An 18,248-nucleotide genomic window follows, 5' to 3' on the forward strand; every position below is an offset into this window, starting at 1 on the left:
CATGGATTGGGGCTTTTTCTGTGGTCTGTGTGGCTGTGTTCTGTGTGCATTGACGGCTGCTGAGCGCACTTCAAAGTCAATTTTTTTTTGACGCCCCAAGCGCTGAGTTTGGGAGAGCGTACGTACCCATGCACGAGCGCATGGCCGTTCAGATTCACCGAAGCAAACATGCCAAGCATGGTCCGCGACACGGTGGACGCAGCCTTGCACATTTTCAACTCCTCCCTCTACTCTGGCATCTTTCCCGCCGCCTTCAAGCACACAACAGTTATACCCTTACTCAAGAACGGCAAGCTTGACCCTTCATGTCTCTCTAGTTATCACCCTGTTTCCCTTCTGCCTTTTGCCTCTAAACTCCTTGAACGCCTTGTTCTTTCGTTTGCTGCTTTTTCTAACCACCTACTCTGTCCTAGACCCCCTACAATCTGGCTTCCGCACTGCTCACTCCACTGAAAAAGCCCTCATCAAAATAACTAATGACCTCCATGCTGCAAAAGACAAAGATCATTACACTTTGCTCATATTACTCAATCTCTCTGTAGCCTCTGATACGTAGCCTCTTGGTATCCATAATAGTGCTTTATCCTGGATTTCCTCTTTCCTCTCCCATAGTACTTTCAGTGTCTTGTTTGCTAACACCCTCTCTTCCGTCGATCACTCTTTGTGGGTGTACCACAGGGCTCTGTCCTGAGACCTCTTCTCTTTACACACTCTCTCTAGCTGACCTAATCACATCTCTTGGGTTCAAATATCATCTCTATGCTAATGACACACAAAAGTACCTTTCAACCCCTGATTTTACTCCGGTGTTTCTGCTATATCAACATGGATGACCCTCCGCCGACTCAAACTTAACATGTCCAAGACGATGCTCCTCATATTTCCTCCAAAGTCTGTCCCTACTGGCCCCCTTCTACACTACATTTGGCAGTGGAATGAGACGTTTGGCTGTGGCCAGTTGGCCGTGACCAAAACGCTGCCGGCAGACACTTTGCTACAGGGCAGCTCGCTGCGGGACATTATGTCCGCTCCTGTGCCTGACCGCGTGCTGTTTGTCGCGTACCCAACCCATAAAACCAAGCAAGGTCTGCCGCTCTGACAACTGTATGTCCCGAACCGCCCACTCCATCAACTGCATGTTTAAATGCCTCGCGCTGGACTGCTAGTCAGGCCGCTCCGACGCACCATCTTTAAATGTCCCGTGGCAGAACTGGCTTCTAGGGTGATCGGACACAGGAGACGACATCGCTGTGAAGTGTCCCCGCGGCGTTTTAGTCACGGCCAAACGTCCTAGACCGATTGGCAGTACTATCATTCACCCAATATCACAAGCACACTACCTAGAGGTCACACTTGACTCATCCCTCACATTCACAATGTAGCTAAAACCTGTAGTTTTTAACTCCGTAACATTGCAAAGATACACCCTTTCCTCTGTCCCTCTACTGATAAAACACTAATGCACTATTGTAACCTTCTACTGTCAGGGCTTCCTGCCGCTCACCTGTCTCCCCTACAATCTATCCTAAACGCTGCTGCTAGAATCACTTGACTCTCTCCTAAATCTGTCTCTACTTCTCCTGCTTCCAGTTAAACTCCATATCACTTAAATTCTCCTCACTTTTAAGGCTATACCCTCTTCTCTATCCCTCCTTACACTTCAGCCCTAGTTTCTCGCTGTACACGTGCTCGACTCTCTTGCGTTCTGCTCAAGGATATCTTCTGTCTTCCCCTTTTTTATCTAAGGCTGCGCTTATAGTGACAGCGACAGCAACGCTGACGTCGCTGGAAAAATAAAATTGAGGGGACTTCAGCGATCGCGACCAAGCCGTCGCGTCGTCGTGCCGCGCCTACTATATGCTCACGCGGCGGCGTCAATACATTTGTTTTGACGTGACGTTGCGTCTGTCACTATAAGCGCAGCCTAAAGCTCTCTGCTGCCTAAAACCTTTCTCACTTACTGCCCCACACCTCTGGAATGTCCTTCCCTCTCTATCTGACTGGCACCCTCTCTCTCTACCTTTTTGACCTTTCTAAAAACACACCTCTTTAACAAAGCTTATGGGTACCTTTATGGGCTGATACTATACATCTCGGATGCACTGGCCGTGTGACCCCTTGAAGACGCACTTACCATAACCCCCTCCTACTGTCTCTGTAAGTTCTCCCTAATTACTATGTAGATTGTAAGCTTTTTGTGGCAGGGGCTCCTTTTCCTATTGTTACTGTTATGTCTGAAGCGCTTATTCCATTATGTTATATCATTTTGTCACGTTTATTACTGCTGTGAAGCCCTATGTAACTGAATGGCTCTATATAAATAAAGATATACAGTTGTGTGAAAAAGAAAGTACACCCTCTTTGAATTCTATGGTTTTACATATCATAACAACCATCTGTTCCTTAGCAGGTCCTAAAATTAGGTAAATACAACCTCAGATGAACAACACATGACATATTACACAGTGTCATGATTTATTTAACAAAAATAAAGCCAAAATGGAGAAGCCATGTGTGAAAAACGAAGTATACCTTATGATTCAATAGCTTGTAGAACCACCTTTAGCAGCAATAACTTGAAGTAATCGTTTTCTGTATGACTTTATCAGTCTCTCACATCGTTGTGGAGGAATTTTGGCCCACTCTTCTTTACGTTGCTTCAGTTCTTTGAGGTTTGTGGGCATTTGTTTATGCACAGCTCTCTTAATGTCCCGTCACAGCATTTCAATAGGGTTGAGGTCTGGACTTTGACTGGGCCATTGCAACACCTTGACTCTTTTCTTTTTCAGCCATTCTGTTGTAGATTTGCTGGTGTGCTTGGGATCATTGTCCTGTTGCATGGCTTTAGCTGTCGGACAGATGGCCTCACTTTTGACTCTAGAACACTTTGGTATACAGAGGAGTTCATGGTCGACTCAATGACTGCAAGGTTCCCAGGTTCTGTGGCTGCAAAACAAGCCCAAATCATCACCCCTCCACCACTGTGCTTGACAGTTGGTATGAGGTGTTTGTGCTGATATGCTGTGTTTGGTTTTCGCCAACATGGCGCTGTGCATTATGGCCAAACATCTCCACTTTGGTCTCGTCTGTCCAAAGGACATTGTTCCATAAGTCTTGTGGTTTGTTCAGATGAAACTTTGCAAACCTAAGCCTTGCTGCCATGTTCTTTTTAGAGAGAAGAGGCTTTCTCCTGGCAACCCTTCCAAACAAACCATACTTGTTCAGTCTTTTTGTAATTGTACTGTACTTGAACTTTAACATTTAACATGCTAACTGAGGCCTGTAGAGTCCGAGATGTAACTCTTGTTTTTTTTTTAAATTTCTCTGAGCATTGCACGGTCTGACCTTGGGGTGAATTTGCTGGTACGTCCACTCCTGGGAAGATTGGCAACTGTCTTGAATGTTTTCCACTCGTGAATAATCTTTCTCACTGTAGAATGATGGACTTTAAATTGTTTGGAAATGGCTTTATAGCCCTTCCCAGAATGATGGGCAGCAACAATTGCTTCTCTAAGATCATTGCTGATGTCTTTCGTCCTTGGCATTGTGTTAACACACACCTGAATGCTCCAGACCAGCAAACTGCTAAAACTTATGCTTTTATAGAGGTGGTCACACTTGCTGAAGATCAATTAATCAAGGGCATTTGATTAGCAGCACCTGTCTGCTACTTAGCATCTTAATTCATATGGAAGCAGTAAGGGTGTACTTAGTTTTTCACACACAGGTTCTCCATTTTGGCTTTATTTTTGTTAAATAAATCATGACGCTGTGTAATATGTCATGTGTTGTTGTTCATCTGAGGTTGTATTTACCTCATTTTAAGACCTGCTAAGGAACAGGTGATTGTTATTATGTCCTGATATGTAAAACCATATAATTCAAAGAGGTTGTACTTTCTTTTTCACATGACTGTATGTATACATACATCTGAATCAGATCCCCCATCCTGGCAGTTGGTGAAGACCAGGCTCACTGTCTTGTCTTTCCACTTCAACTTAATATAGCCATCATATAGTTACATAAGCAACACCCTCGAATCATGCAAACTGCAGACTACACCAGCGGTGGCCAGCTGCTGTTCTCAAGGGCAACCAACAGGTCGGGTTTTCAGGATATCCTTGCTTCAGCACAGGTGGTGCAGTCGTTGACTGAGCCACCTGTGCTGAAGCAGGTATATCCTGAAAATCTGAACTGTTGGATGGCCACTCCTGGACTACCCTATAATAGACACACACAAGATTGATCACCGCTCAACCATAATGTCTTTAAAATGTTGTATTATCATAAAGGGGTGCATATGGGAATAAACAATATTACTACCGAGTCTGAACGAAGATCAGGTAAAATGTCCCAAAATACTGCACTCAACCTATTGACAATTTAAAACGAGACCTGGTATTGGCGTTTAAAGTACATGGTAAGTAACTGCCATGGCTATAATAGGGCAGATGAAAGACTGGTGAAAAAACTACCTCTAAAGGGACCAAAAAAGAATAACCTTTTATTAAACAAAAATTCCAGACTCAGTGTGTGCGTTATTTACAGTGCATATACATTAAAACCCTAGTGGTGAGGACCGGACATACTCAAATTGATCAAGAAACCAGCAACTTAAGATAAGTTGTTGTACCAGACAGTATATGTGTGTACAGACATACCCCGCATTAACGTATGCAATGGGACCGGAGCATGTATGTAAAGTGAAAATGTACTTAAAGTGAAGCACTCCTTTTCCCCACTTATTGATGCATGTATTGTACTGCAATCGTCCTATACGTGCATAACTGATGTACATAATGCATTTGTAACAGGCTCTATAGTCTCCCCGCTTGCGCACAGCTTTGGTACAGGTAGGGAGCCGGTATTGCTGTTCAGGACGTGCTGACAGGCGCATGCGCGAGCTGCCGTTTTCCTAATGGGGCGATATGTCCTTACTCGTGAGTGTACTTAAAGTGAGTGTCCTTAAACCGGGTATGCCTGTATACTGGAACTCTTGATTAGTGAGCGCTGATATAGTCCAATCAGTGAGGTAAGTATATTCTCACTATCAGTGATTAATTATTTCAATAGTTGGAGCCGCTATTGGCATCAAGTGCCAAAAAACACAATCAGTGACTTAAGTCTAGATATTCAGAAGATACATCCCACAACTATAACCAATTCTTCAGAGAAATCTCTTTTGTTTGTATAGCAACTGAGCAGATGGCAAGTTAATTGCTAAGATGTATCAATGTATATACAAGTGTTGTCTATTCACGTTATTCTTGTGATCGCCACACAGCTCTGTGCTCCGTGAGAAGTATAATAAGGGGAAATATTATTGTTTGAGCAGTGTAATAGTATGTGTCACTGTGTCAAAAATATCAAGGAAAATTCCCCCCTTTTTTTGTAATAGCGGGTGCAATTGGGTACGTTAATAGTATTGCGACCATACAGTGCAATTGAATGTAATACACACATAAGCATGAACATAATAGGCAATGCGTGTTACTGTTGTTGTGGATATTATGCCAGATAAATGCCTAAACCGATTATCAGCAAAGTCTGTGCAGTACGATAGTCCGTTAGATGCATTATTAGCCGTAACCACAAAAGCGACCATGCACTGTTAGTTTCAGTAAATGTGTCAATTAGCTCAGGGCACGGCTTGGCATCAGTCAGTTTAACAGCAAAAAGTCGCGATCCACTATACAGTTACCCGACGGTCATCGCAGTAACGTTATACTAAACTCATAGCTTAGAAAGATTCACAAGCAGGACTGCCTCACACGGAAGACAGTACTTATATCAGAATGGTCTACACTCCGTGAAGCATCACCGGGTGAGGTACCTAAAACAACTTCACATTATTGTAGATGTTTAGCGGGTTGTGATACCCCAGTTAGCAGCCAAAATCACAGATGAGCTATGAATAAAAGTAAACCATCGCTATACAACCGGTTTCTTGAATATCGGCTTGAAATCCGTTTGCCTCCATCAAGCCTCACCAACCTGACGCCACCATCATGGCGTCATTAAAATCCGACGCCGTTTCACGTAACCAGGTACGCTTCAGAAGGACGAGTCTGGTCCTCACCACTAGGGTTTTAATGTATATGCACTGTAAATAATGTACACACTTTGTCTTGAATTTTTGTTTAATAAAACTTTATTATTTTTTGTTACCCATAAAGATAGTTTTTTGACCACTCTTTCATCTGTCATATTATAGCCATGGCAGTTACTTACCTTCTACATTAAACACAAATACCAGGTCTCTTTTGAAATCGTAAATAGGTTGAGTGCAGTATTTTGGGACCTTTTTCGATCAGACTGTACTACTACCCTGTAATATTCTGGTTAAAATTAACCAGGATTATAGGCTAAAGCTGGTAAATACCAGGCATTATTGAAATCCCTGCTCTCTGATTGGTTAAAATTCTGGGCATTATCCAATCAGTAATGGCCTGGAATTTTTGGCAGCTTGCCAAGTTTTTCAACCAATCAGCTTTCAGTTCTCATTCACAAAGAATGACATTTGCTCTTACACAGGGGAGGTGATTGGACAGATGGCACCAGCAAGGCACTGACTCCTCCCTGCCTGCAGAGAGCTCCACACAGCAGAGTGAGGGGAAAGGTTTGTGTGTGTGTTTGTGTTTTGTGGGTGTAGAGGGGGCAGCAGAGTCTTGTTGGTGTGTCTGCTGTGTGTTTTGTTGGTGTAGAGGGAGAGCTGCAGTGTGTCTTAAGTGTGTGTTTTTGTTGGTGGAGTTGGGGTGTTGAGTGTTTTGTTGGTGTGTGTGTCTGCAGTGTGTGGGTTAATGGGGCTGCAGTGGGTGTAGGGAGGGGGCTGCTGGTGTGTGTTTTTGTGGATGTAGAGGTGGCAGTTTATTTTGTTGATTTGTGTGTGTCTCTGCAGTGGGTGTTTTGTAGGTGCAGAGGGGGGCTGCAGTGTGTTTTGTGGGAGGAAAAGGGGTGCAGAGTGTTTTGTGTGTGTGTGTGTGTGTGTGTGTGTCTCTCTGCAGTGTGTGGGTTTACAAGGAGGCTGCAGTGGGTGTAGAGAGGGGCTGCTGGTGTGTGTTTTATGGATGTAGAGGGGGCAGCAGTCTGTTTTGTGTGTGTGTGTGTGTCTGCAGTGGGTTTTGTGGGTTTAGAGGGGGGCTGCAGTGTGTGTGTCAATGGGTGTAGATGGTGGAGGAGGGCTGCAGAGTGTGTTTTGGTGTGTGTGTGTGTGTATGTGTCTGCTGTGTGTTTCTGTGTTTGTGGGTGTAGAGGGGGCCCTGCTGCAGTGTGTTTTGTGGGTGTAGAGGAGGGGGCTGCACAGTGTGTAGGGGGGTTTGGGGTGTGTGTGTGTGTGGATATAGATATAGATATAGAGGGGGCTGTGTGTATATACAATTTCCTTTTAATAAACTTGCAGTAAAAGCATAAGAATGTAGACAATCATGTTGATAAAAATCAATATAACTACAAAAGCGTACCTTTTTTTTATGATTTTTTTAAAAAAAAAAGCCTACATTTAGCCTATAATAGTAATAATCCCCTCAGAACAGGGCATTACTGGCCAATAATGCCCTGGCTGGGTTAAAGTCCCTCGGCTTCGCCTCGGGCCTTCAACTCTTCCAGCATTATTGGCCAGTAATGCCCTGTTCTTCGGGGATTATTACTTAAATATATTTTCACAATAACTATGTACAGTTGACATTTTTTTTGCAGACTTTGAGACCACATTCCAGAATAATGAAAATCTGAAGTGGATGTTACACATTTCTAACATTAAGAAGACAGAAATCCTCTAAGGTTAGCTTTGCTCCTGCGGTAAAAAGAAAGCTTCATCAGGAGTTGATGTCTTTCTATTGGTGATCTCGCCTCTGAATGTTTTTTTAAAAATGTTTTATTTGTCATACACCCACATTCAAAAATACATCAAATATGGTTGTATGGGGACCACAGATCCGCTCCTGGAGGATTCTCCCTCATGTGCCCCCCATCCCAGTTAATGGAAGAAAAAAAAGTGGGGGACTGCAGTTATAAACGGCACTCTTTTAGGTCAGAAGCACTACCTATAATTTACAAAAAAACGAGCAAGATTAGGTTGAATATTTCCTGGGGTAGCAGGCACAGTAATTCTGTTCATGTTGAAATTACAATCCATGTGAATTTTTGTTAGATTATGCTTATTAACCTTGTTCTGCAAGGTTAGTGTTTCTTTGAAAGCAGAGTCCATTTTGCCCTCTGTCCAAATGCTTGCAATACAGTATATTTATCCAGCACTCAAATTGAAAATGTTAGCCTTGTGTCTGTTTTAAACTTCCCTGTTAACGAAGGCTCAGAATGATTGAATTATTAATGCCAGATCCATGGAATCCATGTATAAATGAAAATTGCATGTTCCAAACTACAAGCCTTAAGCATTTGATACAATATTGCATTATTTTACAAAGAGCTATTTTTTTAAATATGGAAATGCTATAGAAAAGGAGGGAATTGTTTTGGTTTGTACTCCTACAATAGTTTATCTATAGCAGCGGTGTGCAAAGGGGCGCGAGAATTTCAAGGGGGGGGGGCGTGGCGGTTACAGAGACTCTGCACCCTTCCCCACGGCATTTAAATTAAATGCCGGGGGAGGTGTGAGGCCTCTGTAATTCCCTTACCTGCTCTCTGCCGGGTCTTCGGCGACGCAACGCTGGGTCAACGCGGTTGGGTCACGTGACGTCACATTATCCGCGGCGTCATTTGACGCTGAGTCCTTGGAGAGAGGGGGCGCGAAGGCTGCGGCTGCCGGGTAGTGAGGCGTAGCTCAAGTTTGCGCACCCCTGATCTAGAGTAGACTACACACTCGATCTTTGGAGGGAAACTGTTGTAAGCGTTTATTGTAATGAAAATATTTGTTTATTTCACCTTCGTAAGTTTAATGTAATTAGATGGTGGCATTTGTGTAAGCTTCTTTGGAATTGTACAAGTTCAGGGTACGCATTATGTTGATGCTAATCTGAGAAGCTGATGAAATAGTCATGCTGCTCAGTAGAGGAACAATCCTGCCTCTCTTGCTGTATAATAAGATATTGACGTAGCTTAGTTCTATGCTTCAGGAACACTTCACCCCCACTCCCCTTGGAATTGGGCAAAAATGTTCAAAGTAAATATGAAGGGTTCCACATGGGGACACAAATTGAGAAGACATTTAGCATATGGCTAATGGAAGGTATTACATTAATGGTGTGGATACCTTGGCAAATTGGAGGGTGAAAAAAAGGTTAGCTGTGACCCAAGTCAATCAAATACCAACTGTGTCTTCACCTGAAGTTTTTAGAATAATTGAACCACAGGAGGTATGCCTCAGAACTAAAGGTACAAACACCATTATCCCTTAGAATTTGTGTTACTTTTGCAGCTGGGTTGTAAATTCAGAATACAACATTTGTGCTTGATAAGAAGTGTTTGTCCTAATGTGTTTAATCTCTCTTCTGTCAGCCTCCTTGTATCATCTGAGTAAATACAATATGTGTTGTTCGTTGGGACTACGTTTTATGAATTAAGAATTTAAGCATTACAAACTTTAACTTGCATTAAGACTTAATAGGTGTTTTAACCATGCTTTTTAATATTTAGTGATTATAATATCAATTAAACAATGTGATTCTATGGAGTTTCCTGCTTTTGTATTAAATATTTATTTTAGTTTCTTCACAGGGATAATTTGTTTGTGAACTGTTTGATCTAATGTTGCTCTTACGATTTAAAAGAAGGGAAACAGTGAAAACAAACTTGCCAACTATTTTGAGAATTGAATTTAAAAACGTATTGCTTTAGGAAACTGGATTCCATTTCAAATTGTTGAAGTATTGAATTGATGCATATGAAGCTGGTCAAAAATAAGGGGAAGCTCTTTAAACAGTTAATTGTACTAATGTCATAAGGATGTGAACTCGATTCATATACAATAGGCTCCATTTCATTCTTGGCATCTGAAGTGGAAGATAAAAGAAAATAATTTTGCCCTTTGTCACTTGTTTTTATTCCTGTCTCCAATATCTTAAGCTATTCTTCACAAGTCAAAGCATGTTGTGTGTTTTTTGTCCATGTCCATCCAAAAGTTCAAAAATGGTCACACCTGAATGTGCATCAAAAACTGGCAGTTTCTTTAAAATTGAAGAGCTTAATTTTAAAATGATTAATTGTTAATATCTGTCGGCATAGTTCCTAGTTTTGAGACTGTCACTGCCATACCATTGCCTACTTTGTCAACAACAAAGTATAACCAAGCAACAGTACTTCATTGATCCCTCTGCATGAAGACAGAAGGAGATTACTTTAACTTGTAATGTATTCTGGAAAGATAATAGCTTTGGTTTATTGGCAACACTGACTCATGCTTGGTAATTTTCTAACTTTTGATCAGATCAGAGACCAAAACCCACATTATTACCTTATTATAGTTTATGAAATCATTGACTTTAAATTTTCCGGTGAGCTCTGTTGACCTTGGTTTCTCAAAAAGTTTCCTCTTTTGACAATAAATCTTAACGGTTTCACTTTAATAAGTCTCCGTTTAAAAAATTGACCAAATCCACAGAATTAGGACTATTTTTAATCACATACTTTTAATAACTGAGAGACTCCTATTTTGTTTTGGATAAATATTGATGTTTAAAAATATATATTTTTGTATCTAGGCTTTTTTTTCTTCATGTGTATGCAGAGTAGACTGTTGTTTTCCAGCTGACATTTAAAGCAGCCATACACTCTACTCATTTTATGTTCGTTTGGTCTGTCTACAGATAAAAAGCACTCATCTCTGAATCCCTCTGTGGTACTTCTTCTTTCAACTAGGTTTTATTTTTTTCTCCAACCCTGGTCATTGAAAGTATTCTGCATGTGCTCCAAGGGGGAAAACATATCACTGAGCTCAGGTCATCTTTCTCCCTCATTGTTTAAGGATTATGTACAATGAATAGTTTGAAATGTCGATCTTAGCCAAGCGCAGTGGTTATATCTGCAATACAGCATAAAATGTACTATTAATAACAGCAAAGGACTTATTTATCATGTAATTCTTTCAAAAATGCTTGCTACAGATTCTAGGCATTCTTAAATATGAAAGAAACTAATGATCTAATGGGGTCTAATGTTTTATAGCAGATAGAAGAATGGGCCGATTTTAGATGGGCCAAGTGGATCTTATTTGCTGTCCGTTTCTATGATATTGGAGATTGACTCTTTAAAAAGCGATCCATTTAAAATCATGAAGATGCAAAAAAAAAAAAAAACGCACAGTGAATAAGTATAAAGTGTACAGTATATGTATATTGAAAGAGCCCTGTGTATGACTACATGATATTACAACAATGCAAAGTACAAGTGAAAGGACTTACTATTTAAAACAAAATGGTGAGAACCAGGACAGGGAGAAATGGATGTTGCTGGAGTAAATGCTGGCTCCGGACCACTCTGTCAGCTGTGCCCGAAGTCTCTCCTTGCTGGTATGATCCTGCACCAATAAATAGCATGCAACACCCCCACGTGAACTCTACGCGTTTTGCACTGCATGCTTCGTCAGGACCTTCTTATGGAGGATTTTGGTGGAGGATCATACCGGCAAGAAGAGACTTTGGGCACAGCTGACAGAGTTGTCCGGACCCAGCGTTTACTCCAGCAGCATCCTTTTCTCCCTGTCCTGGTTCTCACCATTTTGTTTTACATTGTAAGTCCTTTCACTTGTACTTTTCACTGTTGTAATATCATGTAGTCCTACACAGGACTCTTTCAATATACATATACACTTTATACGTATTCATTGTGCATTTTCTGTATTTTTTTTTACATCACATTGTGAGCTCCCTTTACAGGAGTTTATTGGAGTTCTCCTACTGAAGACTGCACATGAATTCAAGTTCTGTTATTTATATGGCAACGTAAAATAGAAAAAGGGATCAGGAAAAAACAACTCCGGATGCCCCTAGATTCTGGGTGAAAAAACAAGCTAAAGAGGATGGGTGCTAAAGGCAAAATATCCTAGTCAAGGAGCAGTATAGCAAGCAGAAGGAGCCAAGCACTCCAAAAAAGGAGTAAAAGATGGAATTAATTCAAAGAGAGCATTTATTGACTATACAAGTCAAGAGTATCCAACGTTTTGGTGCAGTGCGCCTTCAGGGATGAGGATGCACTACACCAAAATGTTGGATACTCTTGACTTGTATAGTCATTAAATGATCTCTGCATTAGTTCCATCTTTTACTCTTTTTTTGGTGTGCTTGGCTCCTTCTGCTTGTTATTTACCTGGGAGAAGACCAGCGCGGATTTTCTATTCTATCATAAAGATGCATTTAAAAAATATATATATTTTCACTACCAAAACTCAAACGTTTATTACAAAGAGGTACTTTCGTTTTCAGAGCAGTGTTGCGACAAATGTAGTAATATTAGCAACTACGGCTGTATGACTAGATCTGGTATGCACAGAATTCCTTGGTTTAAAATGCATAGTGGCATATTAGCATGGCAGCATGCCGCGCTAAGTCACTACAAAGGAACCACTGGCACTTTAAATAATAACCCAAATATTCAGTTTGCAAAAATATTTTGTTTTAACCTCTCTTATGCTGTCTATTTCTTTGTAAGACACATTTTTATCATCAAAAGGAAACTAAGTGAAAATATAAGTGCAATATAGCGCTCGTGTGACAATTTAAATCAAAACTATTACAAACATGTGACAACAAGTGAACCTGTGATAAAGAGTCCAAAAGATAGTCCTGGAGCTGCCCAAAAAGTTTCTCTGGTCTCTCGCAACCATATATCAATGTGAAGATAATGAAACCTCCTGTGGCGCTGAGGCAAGTGGTCACCTATAGATGAGGATATGGTCGTGGATAAGGTTCTTCTCTTTAGGCAATCACCTCAAGAAGGGAGACAAAACATGCAAAAAACACTGCAATCGTGCATTACCCAGGGACAATATAAATTGATTAAACAGAGCAATTTAATAAAACAATTGGACAAAAAATAAAAGGACATACATAATATCAATATCAAAACATCTCTGTGCGGCTGCACCTATAGAGATTGAACTTGCTCCGCCGTGAGAAAAATTGGAATCCTACTCACCAGAGGTGGCTAGGACATGCGCATTTGTTTTATGGTCTGTTCACCCCACAGCGAGCGGTGTTAACCAGCAAAAGACCATAAAACAAATGCGCATGTCCTAGCCACCTCTGGTGAGTAGGATTCCAATTTGTCTCAGGGCGGAACAAGTTCAATCTCTATAGGTGCAGCCACACAGAGATGTTTTAATATTGATATTATGTATGTCATTTTATTTTTTGTCCAATTTGTTTTATTAAATTGCTCTGTTTAATCAATTTATATTGTCCCTGGGTAATGCACTATTGCAGTGTTTTTTTGCATGTTTTGTCTCCCTTCTTGAGGTGATTGCCTAAAGAGAAGAACCTTATCCACGACCATATCCTCATCTATAGGTGACCCCTTGCCTCAGCGCCACAAAAGGAAACTAGCTACATTTTTTAACATTAAAAGACTATTTATTGTTAACATTGGTGTTTTACTGTTTGTGCAATATTTTGAGCATGATCTTATAAAATAAAATAAGTTATTAGCCAGTCCTTTTGAAGTCTACCGCTTCATTCAAAGGCCCTATTTCCCAAAGCTTCACTTTACCGTTGGGCCTCACTGGGCATAAAAATTGGAATAAGGTGAGGCAAATTTTGAAAGATTTGCATACAACATTTGCATATCACATGGAATTCCAACGATCAAACTAAATCAGTAATTTATTAACACTTTGATAACTCTTTTTGCATGGTTTTGACTTGCGAGTACTCAGATAGGCCTTTTTGGCTGATATTACCATTTACCCCACACAAAGTTCATCCGTGCCCCAAAATGTGAGTGGTAGACTATTTCTAAGTACAGCTCAACCCCCTTATATCACTGTGCTTGGCGTCCAAAGAATCACATTGCGTTATAAGCGGATCATGTTAGAAAAAATGTACAATTGTATGCATTGTACAATAAAGTATTTAAGATACTAATAATCGTGTTGTAAAGTATTCATAAATACGAAAATTAAGAGCCACACTTGCATCGCGTTATAAGCGGATTCGCTTTGTAACGGGTCGCCTTATAACGGGGTTGAGCTGTATATGTTTCTGAAACCTGCAATTTTGCCTTACATTTTGTAACTTTATTTATTTACTTTTATTAAACATTTTGCTTGTACAAAATTGTCAACCATTACACGTCTGTCACAATGGAGTATTTACACACTGCAACATTTTTTTCTATTCGCATTTAATCCTGTAATCCATTAATGCCTCAGGCAATGGAAATTAAAAAAAAAACATTTTTGGACCCCCAATATTTACATTTGCTTTCTCCCACTGCACCTGCCCCGGAGCCTTTTCTCTTGCAGAGGGGCCTGCAACGCAACAAAGGGGTTATAGCAGCATTCTGCCATTTTTATTTCTACATTATTTGAACTTGTTACTCTTCTGGTACGTGATATTGAAACAGTGTAGGAGGAGAATTGGGATGCACTTTAAAATCTTTGTGAAGAGGATGAAAGGGGCTGTCTGTGCTTGTATGTTTTTCGAGGGAGGTTTGTGGTTTTGCATGCGCTCTGTCTGTATGTTTGCTGATTGGAGGGTCCTGTTTTGGAGAGGAAGTTAGTGGGTCTCTGTCGGTATATTTGGAGAGGATGGGGTTTTAAGTGGGTGATGATTGTTTTTTTTTGTGATTGGTGGAGTAGCTCTTTAGTTTTGTAGGTTGATTTTTAGCATACTAAAGTATTACTTTAGCTTTCTGCCAGTACTGTGCTTATAACATTACCAAAAGGTTGGTAACCACTGATTTGTATTTTAACAGTCAAGCAAATGAGTCTTAGAAATGTCAGTTCTGTTTATAAAGTAGTTTTACAGGTTAAGAGTAATCCAAAGTACAGAAGTATGACTCAGAATTGTGTCAATATGTAGCCTTGGGGGTATAATTTAGGGATTCATACATTTTGCACTTGAACTATTTGTTTCTGGGGAGGTTTGCTTGATATGGTTTTACTTTAGTAAAACAGTCACTTTTTCGCAAACTAGATTTGCGTAAATATAGTGTTCAAATTATGGGGTTGCACGGTTTAATTACTGATTTTTTTTTATAGGGGTCCATGTCTAATGGATTGGAACCAAGGGTAACACTTTGTGCTCATTTGCATGTCATTTCCCAGAATTCCTTGCAGTGGCAGCACCGTATGCTAGGAGATAATGATGAAGAGCAGGGTTGCAGACCTGTCTGAGACTAGTGATATTTTTATTTGCTTAATTTTTTTTAAGTAACGTGATCTGCTTTAGCATATATTGACTTACTAATAAAGTGGAATGTGTTCCTTTCAATATTTTCCCTGGTTTAAAATATTGATCTTAAACTACAATTTTAGATTCTACCAGATGGACCAAACGATCACCTATTTTTTGTACTGCAGTGAAGTGTTTATTTTGTGGCACAGCTAATCTAAGGAGCACATTTTTTTAGTGTGATTGGTAACGTACCCAGCTAATATGTTTTAGTAGGTATATAAATCATTTTCAAGAAAAGTAAGAAAAGATGCAACTTTTACAATGCAAAAAAATCCCCAGATGGTTCTGCTACTCATTGAAATATTTACTTGTGTAACTCATATCAACATCAATAAATCAAAGTGAAAACAAGGCACTAAATATTTGTAGTACTTTTGATTTTGTCAGTGTAGTACTCTTGTATTTTTTTTTCTTTACTAAAACATGATGAAATAGTTTTTTTTTTTTAAATTCTTTTTATTTTGATGTGGTGAAGTTGGTACGATGTCTCATATCTGGTGGTCTTGTCCCAAAATGTCTCAAACTTGGTCGGAGATCCTTTATTTGTTCGAAGAACTAACCAATTAAACATGGTTACATAGCCGATGAGGTTGAAAAAAGAAACGTGTCCATCAAGTAAAAAAAAAAAAAAAAAAAAAACTATTTTCATCCAGAGGGACCAAAAAACATCACTACAAATTTATGCTATCCTGTTTCAACTCTGCCCTCTCAAGTTAAACAAACCTACTTTTCTTCACTAATCAACACGCACAAGTCTAATCTCCACGCCGACTCATCTCTGTCTTTGACTCCCTACTCAGACCACCCTCTGCTGCCTGTTCTTCTTCCTCCATCTCACCCCAGGTCTTTGCCGACTATTTCAAGGAAAATGTGGAATCCATATGTCAGGATATCCCCTCTGTATCCTCCCTCCATCCTACACCTCTTCCTAACTACCCTCCTGCCTTCCTTGACTCTCTTTCCGCTGTCACAGAGGAGGATGCGTTATTGCTGATCTCCTCTTCTCCCTCTACCACCGGCCCTCTTGACCCCATTCCCTCCCATCTCCTAAAACCTCTTGCCGATACTATAATCCCTATGCTCACATATATTTTTAACTCCTCCCTCTACTCTGATACCTTTCCATTCTCCTTCAAACATGCAACAGTTATACCATTACTCAAAAATAGCAAGCTTGACCCTACCTGTCTTTCTAATTATCGGCCTGTCTCCCGCCTCCTGCCTTTTGCCTCTAAACTCCTTGAACGTCTTGTATTCTCTCGCTTGCTCCATTTTCTCAACACCTATTCTCTCCTAGACCCTCTACAATCTGGCTTCCGCACGGCTCACTCCATTAAAACAGCCCTCACTACAATAACTAATGACCTCAATGCTATCAAAGACAAAGGTCATTACAGCTCATATTACTCAACCTCTCAGCAGCATTTGATACGGTGGACCACCCTCTTCTCCTTCATATTCTCCATACTCTTCGTATGTGTAACAAAGCTCTATCCTGGATCTTACCTCTACCATCATACTTTCAGTGTCTCTTTTGCTAACACCTCCTCCTCTATCGATCTCTCTGTGCGGGTAGCCCATGGCTCTGTCCTGGGACCCCTTCTCTTTTCTCTTTACACACACTCTCTCTAGGTGACCTAATCACATCTCTTGGGTTCAAATATCACCTCTATGCTGATGACACACAAATTTACTTTTCAACCCCTGACCTTACTCTTGCTGTACAGACTAAAGTTTCTGAATGTCTCTGTGCTGTATCATCCTGGGTGGCCCTCCGCCGACTTAAACTTAACATGGCAAAAACAGCTCCTCATAATTCCAACCAAACCTGGCCTTACTACCTCCTTCCATGTTACTGTTGGAAGTACGATCATTCACCAGTAGCCCAAGCACGCTGACTAGGGGACATACACACACTTATGCAGTGTCTGCATCAGTACTTTTTGTCCATGTTTTTATATGAATAAATCCTTTTGATTATCATATCCCAATCTTCTTTTTGTGAGACGCAGTGCACCGGTATTTTTCCCCACATGGGGGTTCCTGTATGGGATGTTTGTTTGCTGTAGGGGTAGCTAAAACCTTTTTTTTTTTCCCCTCCCCAATATTACAAAGATACGCCCTTTCCTCTGTTGCTCGACTGCAAAAACTCTGACACAGGCCCTCATTCTTTCCAGTCTCGACTACTGTAACCTCCTGCTGTCCAGCTTTCCTGCCTCTCACCTGTCTGCCCTACAATCTACCCTAAATGCTGCTGCCACAATCACTCTACTATTTCCGACATCTGCCTCATCTGCTAAATCCCTCTCCTGGCTTCCTATCAAATCCTGTATCACACACTCAATTCTCCTCCCACTTTTAAAGCTTTACACTCTTCTGCTCCTCCTTACATCTCAGCCCTAATTTCTCCCTATATACCATCCCGATGCTTGCGTTCCGCTCAAGGATGTTTTCTCTCTACCCCCTATGTATCTAAGGCCCTCTCCCGCCTTAAACCTTTCTCACTGACTGCCCCAAACCCCTGGAATGCCCTTCCTCTCAATATTCGACTTGCACTCTCTCTATCCACCTTTAAGACCCAGCTTAAAACACACTTGCTCAAGGAAGCATATGAGTAGCACGTGGCTGATAATTAACACCTCATACATTAACCTTGGCCCCTTGCAGAAGCACTTATGAGAACGCCCTCCTACTGCCTCTGTACGTTCTTCCTACCAACCAATTAGACTGTAAGCTCTTTGAAGCAGGGACTCCTTTTCCTAAATGTTACTTTAATGTCTGAAGCACTTTTCCCCTTTGTTATTTATATGGTTGTCACGTGTATCACGGCTGTGAAGCACTATGTACATTAATGGCGCTATATAAATAAAGGCATACATACAATGTCAATTTGAAGAGAGAACT

General features: G+C 40.7%; 1 protein-coding gene across 6 annotated transcripts in view; it reads left to right on the forward strand.

The window, feature by feature from the left end:
• TAOK1 (TAO kinase 1) overlaps positions 1-18,248 on the forward strand; it is a 108,167-nt gene that overhangs the window by 7,126 nt on the left and 82,793 nt on the right. For 2 of the 6 annotated variants that reach the window (XM_075594192.1, XM_075594196.1), the window contains 2 exons: positions 6,535-6,619; positions 7,696-7,779. The exons of 3 other annotated variants lie outside the window; for them this stretch is intronic. The gene's annotated coding sequence lies outside the window, so the exon portion shown is untranslated. The remainder of the gene's footprint in view (positions 1-6,534; positions 6,620-7,695; positions 7,780-18,248) is intronic. One more of the 6 variants, XM_075594194.1, reaches the window with a different exon arrangement.

The sequence above is a fragment of the Ascaphus truei genome, chromosome 3, assembly GCF_040206685.1.
Source record: "Ascaphus truei isolate aAscTru1 chromosome 3, aAscTru1.hap1, whole genome shotgun sequence".
NCBI lineage: Eukaryota > Metazoa > Chordata > Amphibia > Anura > Ascaphidae > Ascaphus > Ascaphus truei.